Raw genomic sequence first — 12520 nt, forward strand, 5'->3', positions numbered from 1 at the left:
CTGAGGATTTAATAACACCAGATAGAGATCGCTCGAACTGCTGTAAAACCGCTCTCGTCTTGTATACCAATCGTAAAATACACATTAAGACGCATTAAGAGACCGACGTAATAGATTCAGCCAGCTTCAAGTCTTTTATCCTTAATCTAGAGTTATTTTAAAACGCAAAGAGATTTGGGAATTTTATTGGCCAACATCATAACCGTTTTTATTGCTATAAATCATTATTACACTAATAATATTTTATTATTTTATTACGGTCATCTAAAATGTGTACCTTAATAATGTTGTTTCGATCGTCGAAAGTATTTTTATCTTATCGACGCCAAGATGGAGTCCAATTCTGTAGATAATTTCTCATCACGTGATAATCAAATCACTTGATCGACAGAAGTGCTCGTATTTACTTGCGTAGTTTTTTTTGGATGTCAACGCTCTCTTTAGACCAGTGAAAGCACAGTAGCCGATGAGTGACGTGTCGACAAACAAAAAAGACCGGCGCGGGCGGCGCTAGCCACGACTGTCAACAATGTTCCGGCGCTAGTGCACCTAGCAACGTAAACACTTAATTAACATCGTAAAGTACCAAGACGCTGCAATCTACCAACACTTATCAAGCGTCCATAATAATTTGAGACGAGTTGTTATGGTGAGGTGCAAAAGTGGCTGACCTGACATCACGCTTGTGACCCTCGACGTCGCTTCGTCCTCCTTGCTCCCCGTTAGCTTTCTCTGTCCCGCATCACGCCCCCACTCTTCCAAATCATCTTCTTATAGTCGCATGTTTTACTGGCGTCTTCAAATTAATGAACTCTAAATCAGTGACAGTAAATTCGAATTTGGATCGGGACAGGCGATGCGTGGAGCGCGCGCGCCGCCGAACGCTGCGAAGTCTCGGTCCATCACCGGCGTCTATTTTCATGTCGTCTTCCCCGGCTTTATAAACAATCTCTTTTATTTTCACCTAGAAGTTTAATCGGCTCGCGCTTGTGGGATTCCTGTCTCTATTCTTATCGGGTGGTCGTTTTGGAGGTAACAAGAGGACAAAGGTTGTTGTGAGGTGCCACGTCGTGTCAGCGGTGCGGTGCGGAATGAAGTTTCGTGACATCATTGTTTAGTTTTTATTATGTTCGTTTTTATAATCGATGCTATGTGATACAGTTAGTTATTTAGATTATAGCTGCGAAGTACGTTGGCACCAAGTTCTACAGGTTAAAGCACTAAAATTATATTAATGTTATTTTCAGACATTACAGATAAAAAAACAATTATTTTGATGATCAATGTAACTATACATATATTGAGAATACAATAATGTTTTATGGGTTCTATACAACTTTAAAATGTTGACTAATTGTATGCAATTCGTCATTCTAAGATACCTAGCTTAAAATTGTGGAGAATATAGGTACAAAAGATTCAAAGTTACTAGCACAGGAATGATAATATCCAATAATATACCAAACATGCAACAAAAATATTTAAATTAAAATTACCTCCTTAGCGAAATAGCGCGGTCATTTCAATATAAATTGCAGCAGCCAGCACCCGCAATATAAATAGTTATGAGAACTGACAACAGCTTGCATTCGGCCGGCTATCAGCCCGGGAATCTCGCATTCGCACTTATTAAACTCACTTTTTATCGAGGGCAATTTGTCATTTATTCTGAGCTAGTTTTTGCTTATATTATCTCATATTAATTGCGTCCCCTCGCTCCTCGACTCATTTCCTAGCTGTTGCTCTTTAATAGAGGCTGAAGTGGGAATGCGGTCATAATTTGTAATGAGGATCGTGAGATATTTCTCTACGCTTCGCTTCTTTAATAGGTTTGCCTCGTTACAGCGTTCCCATGCTCTCTGTACGTACTGAATCACAGGTTTTTCTTGTTGTGCTTAAATTGGGTGTGATTTAGGGTTTCATTGCTACTATGTTGATGAGAGCGCGCGGATGGGCGGTCGTTAGCAGAATTGACCGGTCACAACGAGGTTTGCTCAAGGGAATGCCCGTTGACTGATTAGGTTGTCTTTATTGCCTTGCCCTTTTACGTAACAACTGCAGATAGACCAGCATTCACTTTGATTTAACTTGAACACAAAGGTGTTATGTAATAGCAGCTTTAAATGCCAATAGTGTTTTAATTATATGAGGCAATGTTTTAGTCAAGTAACGAATTTTTAAACAACTGTTTTATTTTAGTCCGTAAAGAAGGAATTACATTCGTAGATTTCATACACTGTTTTAGGAATCTAGTGCCAAAATTATCCCGAATATGAAAGTGAACTGGACTAAGTCAGAAAACAGGTTGAGAAATGTTAAACGGCGCGGACGCAAGGCCGTATTTAAACAGGCACGGAGAAAAATTAAGCGCAATTAGAGGAGCGAGACGGCGTGAGGGAATCTGGTGAAAAAGCGCAGGAATGCGCGAGCGACGCCTGCGACGCGCGCTCCGGTGCGCGGGAGCAGCGCACAGTGCACGCACTCAGCGTGTGACAGTGCTAGGTGTGGGTGTAAAGTATGAGTACTTGATTTCATTAAGGGCAGCACTTTTCTTTTTCATCCTCATCTTTTCTTTTTCGTGTCCTTGTAAGATGAGATGTGAGATCGTTACAGTGCATCGCAATGATCTGTGAACGGCTTGATTTTTGACTAAAGAACCATGGATGGCAGTTGATATTGAAATTAAATACCTAAGTATACTAATACTAAAAGATAATAGCTTATACTATAGGTATGTATATTACTAGACGAATTTAAAACATAAATAAACAATATTTATTATTTATTACTTAATAAACATTTCATAATACAAAGACGAAACGAAACATTTTTGTAGTAGCAAATATTTTTAGTGTTTTATATACCTATACCTACAGCATGTTATATAACATACACTATTTAGATGCCTACAAAAACTTTAAAGTTGCTAAAATAAAATATTTTTCTTTAAAATTAATCGTTGCTTTTGCTTACTGTTTTAAATCTGTGTAATACGCACATGTGTTGCGCAGGTCACTTTTATTGCTGCCGTATGAAGTTAGGTTAGATTAATTACGGCTTTCCTGCGAATTGTAGTTTCACACCTACCGGCACTTTATCCATTCTAATCTGAAATAAAAAGTAAGCTAGAATTCAAGTCCGTTTATCACTAATTAATTGCTAAATATGTGGTTTCTTCTAGCCATATATTATAGGAGGTATTTAAATTATACCCTCTTTGAGAGTTAACTTTATCTCTATACTAGTTCAAATTCTTTTCCATTTTTGATTACCTTGTGGTTTGTGCGCGAAGTTATAGGCCACTGGTTGTAAAATTGATTAGGTGATATTTGTATGTTCACATATTTTTAGATGGTACAGTCAGCAGCAGTAGTTGCTAAGCGGGTCAGGTGTTCAAAATGAACTTGACGCGACTTTATTGTGAAGAGAATAAGGGCCCTTACGCACTAGCGGCTGGCCGCTTAGGCGGTTCATTTGAGCGGCCAGCCGCCTGACGCGGTTGATATAGCGGCTGGCTGCCATGGTGGCCAGCCGCGATGAAACCGCGATGCGACCGCGTTAAGCGGCTGGACCGCTCGGCATAAATAAACACTACAGTAATACAAGGTTACAGGAACTTTTTAAAACAATAGTCGACCGTAGCGGTCGCAGGTTGTGCAATAAACATAGTGCAACTTTATGGCTAGGCAATCGGGTCCGAGCTAATAGACAATAACTGTTATTTTATTTTTATTTTATTTTATTTTATTTTATTATTAAGGTTCACCAACAGTGGCAACAACAACTTATGCACTAAGTAACACACTTGCGTACTGTTTAATTATGATTGCGCCACCAATTACAGGCGAACACAGCATGCATATTACTTACTCTAAACATTTTAATAATTACTACATATGATGCCTAATAAGTCTAATAACTAAATACATAAAAACTAAACAATAAACCTAAAATCTACAAAATGGAATGTCAAGAGGCACTTCAATCGGGAATCGAAGTAAGTTTCTTTTTAAAACTATACAAGCTGTCATAGTATATATCCAGCTGGGCATTGTGCTTGCTAATTTTATTATACAAGCGCGACATGCGGGGCACCGGTGAGTGGGAACCAAGTTTAGTGCGACAAAAACGCATGCTAAACAGAGGGCAGGGGTAGCGTGGAGTGCGGGTTGGTACTTTAAGCGCGAACATACTTAGTAGGCTGGGGCAGTCTACTTGGCTGTTGATTATTTTGTATAGGAACGTCATGTCCAGCATTTCTCTCCTACATTCTAGTGATTTCATATGGAAGCGCCTAAGTCTTTCTTTATATGACGTTAGTTTCGGTATTCTGTTTCGGTAAGCCAGGTGTTTGGTAAATCTTTTCTGCACGCGTTCGATTCGGTTGACATGGATTTTGTAAGTAGGCGTCCAGATAATACTGCCATATTCAAGCTTACTTCTGACGAATGAGTTAAATAGCTTTATCAGAGTAGAGTTTTTCTTAAATTCTTTCCCAGCCCTGAGTACAAAGCCCAGCGCCCTGAATGCAGCGTCAATCATGGTGTTAATATGTTTATGAAACCGCAGTTTGCTGTCCACAGTAACGCCGAGATCCCTGATCTCAGTCACTTCCTGCACATGTTGGTTCATGATTTTGTATTTTGTTTGTAACTCGTTCCGCTTCCTATGGAATTTAATATGGTAACATTTTGTGGGATTTAAATGCATTCTATTGAAGGCACACCACTCCACCAAGGACGTTACATCGCTCTGCAATTTTTCAGCATCGGCGGGGTCTCTAATGATTCTCGTGAGTTTTAAATCATCGGCAAACAAGTACACATTAGAAAATTTAAATATGGATGTTACATCGTTGATGAAAATGTTGAAAAACAGAGGGCCCAAGTTCGATCCTTGGGGTACTCCTGAAAATGCTACGAACTCACGAGACTGCGCGCCCTCAATAACCACAGTCGATGGCCTATCCTTCAGGTAAGACCGACACCAGTCATACAATGATTGACATATCCCAAATCGATGCAGCTTATCTAAAAGTATCTGGTGATTAACCTTGTCGAATGCCTTCGAAAAATCCGTATAGACTGCATCGACTTGGCATCCCTTGTCAACCGCTTGAATAAGGTCCTCGATAAAATTGCATAGGTTTGTGTTAGTTGACCTCTGCGGCATAAACCCGTGTTGCAATGGTGATATATAATTTTGCACATGGCTAAAGATATATGGGTACACTACCTGTTCGAAAACCTTGGCAACTGTGGACAGGATAGATATAGGTCGGTAGTTACAGACTAAATTGCGTTTCCCGCTTTTGAATATAGGAACTATTCGAGCTTCTTTCCATTTATCCGGAAATACTCCTGTTCTGAGAGACCAGTTGTACAAGATGGTGAGGGGCTCAGAAAGTGGCTTTGCGCAATTTTTAAGAAATAAAGGCGGTATATTATCGGGACCAGTACCTTTTGAAATATCAAGTTTTTTTAAACGGCCTTCAACTTCATCCTGCGAGAGTATTATGTCTGCCATTTCATTACCGGTAGTCAGTATTTTTCTACTTGGATCGTTTCCGTGTTTTTCATATACTGATGAAAAATGATTAGCAAATAAGTTACAAATATCTCTGCGATTATCTGCTTTTGTGTCATTGAGCACCATAACAGGTGGGTACGCGGAACTATTACAACGCATTTTGTGGCGGTTAAGTGCGTATGATCACAAGCAGTCGCATATTAAACTGGAAAAGCGGCTGGCCGCGCGGCCAGCCGCCCCCGCGGTTAACCGCTGGTGCGTAAGGGCCCTAAAAGCGTATCAAGGTAATTTTCAACATCTCGCCCGCTTAGCAACTTCTGCTGCTGACTGTACACACCTTATAAGTATGTATCTACCCTACAGCCATATGTTACAATTTTATATTTAAATTAATAAGGCATTTTTTTTCTTTACAGGTACGTATCTGCCGACTCACATGACACTGTCATATTTGTAAGTACCTACCTACTTAGTTTTAGAGATGACATGTGGGATTTTGCATCTTAACTACTAATTCATTACTTCTAATCCTAAATGTTGGCTAGCCAGTAGTTATGCTAAATTGGAATTAGGTATAACGAAACAAAACTTAACTGCAATATTTTATTAATTATTGCTATTCCATATAGTATTGTATTGATATTCCACCTGTCCAATATCTGTCCAATGTCAGTGCGTCTCACTCTCTCATTAAAGCAAAATGTGAGACGCAATACACACTGGACAGCGAAATTGGATAGGTGGAATACACCACCCTTACTAACAGCTATGTTCTGAGTTCCATTGTCAAAACTTTTAATAAGTATGAAATTAAAACTATGACCTCATTAAATAGCAAACAATGTTGTGTTGCAGCATTCTGCAAACAAAACAAAAAGGCATAAACTTAATTTTAAGTCATTTTGTTCACACAAAATTAGGTGGTGAAGTAATTGTTATTGTTCTCAGTGCAATTGTGTGTGTGACCATAACGGGTAACTGTTAATTATATAGCACATATTCTGCGGTATTCCGATACTTGGCCTGTCGATATTTACGAGAGTTATGACTGGGCCCGTTGCGTGCGCTTCAGAAAATGTTATTGCTGATAATTGTATTCGTGACTTTGTTTGTGAAATGAGACGGGGCATGGATCAGAGTGTTTGCAGTGTGAATGGGCCTTTCTAAAGCTCAGTTTTAAGCGCTTTCTAAAGATAGAACAGTATGACTTCATCAGTTTTTCTGGTTTATGGCTGGAGCAATAAATATAGGTTTTTTCATAACGAGAGTCAATAGCTATGTTGTCTCAAATAGATGTGGATAATGAGTTAATATCTTGATATCGTATAAAATTGTGGGCATTTAAACTTGACCGGTTACCCTTGGCGAAGAATCCGCATCATTTCGGATAGGTATAATTCCGCAGCGCAGATGAAAAACCGCACGAGACTTTTACGGCGACAGTGAAGATGGTTTATGGCACTGTTGACCAGTCAGTCGACCAGTCAGTCGACCAGTCGGTCGATTAAACCTGCAATTAACCAAGGAGCTCATTGTCTGCTAAACTGTTGCTAACGGGCTAAATTCCATCTGTAACGCAAAATGCATAGTTGAAGTATGACGTGATTAAACGAATAACTTTGATTATAAAAAGTATAAAAACAATATTTTATCATCAACATCATCATCAACATCATCAACATTTATTCAGCAAATAGGCCACAAGGGCACTTTTACACGTCAACATTGAATTTACATAAAAGCAAAAATAATAACATCAACAATTTTATAAAATAAAACTAACAATTCAATCTAACGTATTACAATTACTAAGAGATGTATATGGTCTCTTAATGTCGAATTACATACAAAATACAGATAAAAAAACACACACAAAAAAAATCTATAATATTTAGAGGTGTAAATGTCTCTAGGTGTCAGAACTATAAGATTATATAGTTTATCAAGTTATCCTTAGAGATGTGTAAGGTCTCCAAGAGTCAATATCCTGTATAATTAATACATTCATTAAAAGAAAAGAAACATACGAGAACAGAATGAGGCGTCTCACTGTAATTAATTAATAAAAGTTACTAAGTATAGTATATATAGCTAATAGCTCGTGTTAGCTTAACAGACCAGTCTCCACAAACAGCACCCGTTCACGAGTATGACGCGTATCTCAGCCATCGCCTCCCTCAACCTTCATTCGGGAAAGTGGCGACCCGATCAACAACGCCACCGTAAGCAAAGACTTTTAAGCGAGCATGACATGTTCAAGCTACCGGCCTATATTAATATTAAAATAGTAATAACATGTAGCTGTAAGACACGGCATTTTGTGCTCATACGTTACATAAAAAGACAGTAATATAGCTTCACATAATTACTAGCCTAAGTTGACTTAGAGATGTAAAGGTCTCTAAGTGTCAGAAACATTAAAAATATAGGTAAGTATGTACAATCAAAAATAAAAATCAAATAAATAAATATGTACTTAGAGATGTATAAGGTCTCCAAGTGTCCAAAACTAAAATTAAATTAAACAATATAATCAAGCGAGAACATCATTGTCTCATGTGTCAATTCTACTGGACACTAGCATATTTAATTCACAATGTAAAAAAAAACAATATTTATTTAATTCTTATTATACTAATGAAATCAAGCTACCGGCTTAAAAGCATCTCTATCGTTTATAAAATCATTTACAGTGTAGTACGCCTTACGTAACAAGGAGTGCTTAATGTGCGACTTAAATTTATGAAGTGGTAAATTCACTACATCAGTAGGGACTTTGTTATAAAAACGTGTACAGTTCCCGACGAAAGACGTACTAACCTTAGGGAGGCGGTGGGCGGGCACAGCAAGTTTATGTTTGTTTCTAGTGTTATAGTTATGGATATCACTGTTAACCTTGAATTCGTGGATGTTTTTCCGAACATACATAATATTCTCTAGTATGTATTGAGATGCAACGGTAAGAATGTTAACTTCTTTGAATTTCTCTCTTAGGGATACTCGAGCGCCCAGTCCATAGATGGAACGTACAGCTCGTTTTTGCAGCACAAATATTGTCTGAATATCTGCCGCTTTTCCCCACAACAGAATTCCATAAGACATAACACTATGGAAGTAACTAAAGTATACCAGCCTGGCCGTCTCTACGTTTGTCAGCTGTTTGATTCTCCTCACTGCATAGGCTGCTGAACTAAGTTTTCCGGCTAGAGTGCCTATATGTGCATGCCATTGCAGTTTGGAGTCTAGAGTGACTCCCAGGAAAACAGTTCGGTCCTCAAATTCCAGCGTATCACCTTTTATTTTAATCTTGCTGTTATTTACCTGCTTGACGTTAGGTAGCGTAAACTTGATGCATTTGGTTTTCTTGGCGTTCAAAAGCAAATTGTTTGCCGTAAACCAGTTTACAATGGTAGATAGCGCGTCATTAATGCTCTCGAAGCTATTTTCCTTTCTGTCCACTTTAAATATAAGGGAAGTGTCATCTGCAAATAACACTATATCATGTCTATCTTGCACAACTTTTGGTAAGTCATTAATGTATACCAAGAACAGGAAGGGACCAAGAATTGAACCTTGAGGCACTCCGAGGGCTACCGGGGACCCCGCCGATTGAGTTCCATTAATAACTACTCGCTGAGTTCTATCCGAAAGGTACGATGAGACCAGGTCAAGGGCACTAGCTTTTATCCCATAGCGGCTTAATTTTCTCTTTAAATTTTCGTGATCAACGCAATCAAATGCCTTTGACAGATCACAGAAAATTCCAACAGCATCTTGAGCTTTTTCCCAAGCATCAAAGATGTGTTTTAGAAGTACCGCACCGGCGTCAGTAGTTGATCGACCTTTGGTGAAACCAAATTGATTGCTGTCAAGCAGTTTGTTTCTGTTGAAATGTGACAATAGTTGATTCAGAATAAGTTTCTCGAACACTTTGCTTAATGCCGGTAGTATTGAAATCGGTCTAAAGTTCGTGGGATCTGTTCTCGTTCCTGATTTAAACAGAGGGATAATTTTGCTATGTTTCATAATATCTGGAAAAATTCCAGCATCAATGCATCTGTTGAAAATCTCAGCTAAGTATGGTGTAATTGACTCAATGATGGAAAGTGAAAGGAAAATGAATTATAGAAAGCTTTATTTAAATATGTCTAACTACAACAATTTGTCCTGCTGGCGTAGCCTTAAAGTATGTAAACAGCAATGCAAATGCTTTCATACCCCCCAGAACTAACCCATACATCAAACAGTTAAAAAGGCAAGCACACCGAGCGACCTCTCACAATTAATTCCAATAACAACAATTAAACGGGCCCCTAGAGTGGACATAAAACAAACTGTCCGGCCAGGTACAACAATGGCCTCGGACGAGCGGACGAGGCAGTATAAAAACTCTTACGACATAAAATATTAATAGAAATGCACGTGTGTTCATTGTCAATAAATTACCCAAGTGACAGAGCAATAAAAAAGTATATTTCTTACGGAGTGAATGGGAGGCTGCGAGGAGGCTTCGATGTGAGGTAGCCAATAAAAGTGGCTGGCGTTCGGTCGTAAACTTCCGCCGTAGACTGCGTGGCGAGACGCGCCAGCCCGGCCTCCTGGCCCGGCCAGGCGGCCGATGCACCAAACAACACCTGAATAGATGCACTTCTAGAGTTTTCATCGGCGCCATGCACATAATTCAAATCGGAATCAACCAGAACATTTAAAATTCATGTCGTCGCCGCACGCATCTGATTCCCCGCGTTCCCGAAACATTCCGCCGCACTCCGCCTAATGCGATTCCTCCCGTAATACAATAAGTGCCATGAAACTTGCATGAGTCACGTGGATTCTAAGAGGTATTTTTCTAGAGCCGATGCAACACCGAAAGGTCAGGGGAGATGTAAATTAAATTAGATTGGATAAATAATTTATAGAGAGCCTCGACAGCGGATGGACGGCTTGACGTAGGTACTGTCGAGATATGATCGGTGACCCGCTGCTCCAACCTCACCTCCTAATCTCCACGACTCCATCTCCTAATACCTCGTCTTGTTTCGTTATCGAACAAAAAACATGTAATGCTTTTAATTAGATTAAATTGATTTATTTCATATCGATCGGTTCTGTAGATAGCGTTGAATAGGCCAGGTAATTAAGCTTAGCAAATAATGACCGTAACGAACGTGCCATAGCTCATTGTTAGCTCTTTTGTAATGAACGAGGAGACGGGAATTCCTCGGATAGCTGCGATGCTTCATTATCTTTACATCTGATAATTTATATGATCTCAAGCGTCCGCGTGATTTAACTATTCCGCTTCCAGCGCGTGGTTTTCAAAGAGCGTTCTTAATACAAAGGATAAAAACGTTATAGATTTTGGTTAGTCGAAGGGATAATTAACGAGAGTCTGTTAAACAAGGCGGAACGGCAGCTGGGCTTTGTCGATGCCGACAAAGTGATCGTCCACATCGCAATGAGCAGGTAAACTCACATTTCGCTAATGTGCATCGCTTTTGTAACCGCAGTACTAATGTAATTATTGTTCCCGGCCTGCATAAATTCTAGACGGCTGGTATCACTTTCTTCGTGCCTATTTTACTGGAATTATAAACTGTTAAACGTTGTAGTGAAACCGTTAACAACCTGTATTCAACACACGGTGACATCGAATGTGCGGTATATACCTAATAGTTATTTAAGGCAACAAGCATGTATTACTTGTGATGTGGCATTACCGTGTTAGAAGGTTAGTTAATGCGTAGTTTACACATGTTTGTGTGATGATCTGTTATTAGGCTTTGTGGTCGGTGCGGCCCTATTAAACTACTGCACGATGAACAAACATTCAAACAATGTATTAGTATTACTTCAACGTAGGTAGTCATTATTGTATGAGCAAATATGTACGTAATAAGTATTTGGGAAAATTTAATTTTTGGTACAAGCTTTTATCGCTGACTGTACTTTTCTTTCCACAGGCAACTAATACTCATCGAGACAATTCTAAAAACCCCAAACACAATTAGGTTTCGTTGTTTTATCATAGAGTTCCGAAGGCCACCTCCAGTCTCCATCATCAGATCAGCTCGATGACATCATAATATTGCATTGTCACCCGACTTACGTATGTATGCAAAATTTCAGCTCAATCGGAAACCGGGAAGTGGATCAGATTTAACTTGCAAGATTTGATTAGACACAGACAACGGTCAGGTGAAAGTAAATAAAAGCTTGTAATAAAATTGAATTGCTTTTAAGGTTAATAATAGCAAGCGGCGATTAGCTGAATTATTAAAATCTTAGAAGTCCCTCGACGTATCTACGCTTACCTCGCCATTCAAACATACACACACAAATACCCTGAATAAACAAGGCTAAAATAAATTACACAAACTCAAAAACTCGGCGTAAAACCGAAAAAAATCAAACCACCCAGCTTTTATTGACAAAATTCTCATGTATTTGACGAAACAATGAGACACGTCCGTCTAACCGTCGATCGTGATCCATAAAGCGCGAACTTAGCTAATGAAAACTAAAAAAATATATAAGTACACCTGGACAATATTAACTAATGCATTCCGGATCGCGCAGCTCTGCGAGCCTGTAACCCTTAATTTGAAGAGCAAAAGGGTGGTTTTGATCGGTGTAAGTGTTTGAGCAGCGGTAAAAGGCGGTGTTGTTTTAGGAAGGTACGTCTACCTGCGCGCGCGCTTCGCAGTGTATTGTCTAGTCCTGACTAAATGCGAACTGCGCAGCCGGCTGACTGATGTAGGGTTGTCAATCTAATTAGCTGTTTTGAATTTATGTTTCAAATTAATTATTTTTGTACTCGAGTTTCCGAACGATTCTAATAGTTAAGTGAGTAAATTATATTGGCTTAGTTTGTTTTCTCTTTAGATACAAATATAATATAACTAAACAGTGTGTTTTTCAACCCTTGAAATGCCTAAATGGCTGTAATAAACAAAAACTTCATGACTTCAGGCAGTAGCGGATTTAAGAA

The 12520-nt window shown here is 39.0% G+C and overlaps 1 protein-coding gene and 1 long non-coding RNA gene across 4 annotated transcripts in view; one reads left to right on the forward strand and one right to left on the reverse strand.

Annotated features, from left to right (window-relative positions):
- The window catches only part of LOC134669026 (zinc finger homeobox protein 4), a 152887-nt gene that overhangs the window by 107541 nt on the left and 32826 nt on the right, over nucleotides 1-12520 (forward strand). The gene's annotated exons all lie outside the window — the stretch shown is intronic.
- LOC134669050 (uncharacterized) lies at nucleotides 2971-11751 on the reverse strand. The gene is made up of 3 exons (XR_010098847.1): nucleotides 10012-11751; nucleotides 6889-7039; nucleotides 2971-3108 (listed from the first exon to the last, which is right to left on the reverse strand). It is a non-coding gene; the product is annotated as an uncharacterized LOC134669050 (long non-coding RNA).

The sequence above is a fragment of the Cydia fagiglandana genome, chromosome 11, assembly GCF_963556715.1.
Source record: "Cydia fagiglandana chromosome 11, ilCydFagi1.1, whole genome shotgun sequence".
NCBI lineage: Eukaryota > Metazoa > Arthropoda > Insecta > Lepidoptera > Tortricidae > Cydia > Cydia fagiglandana.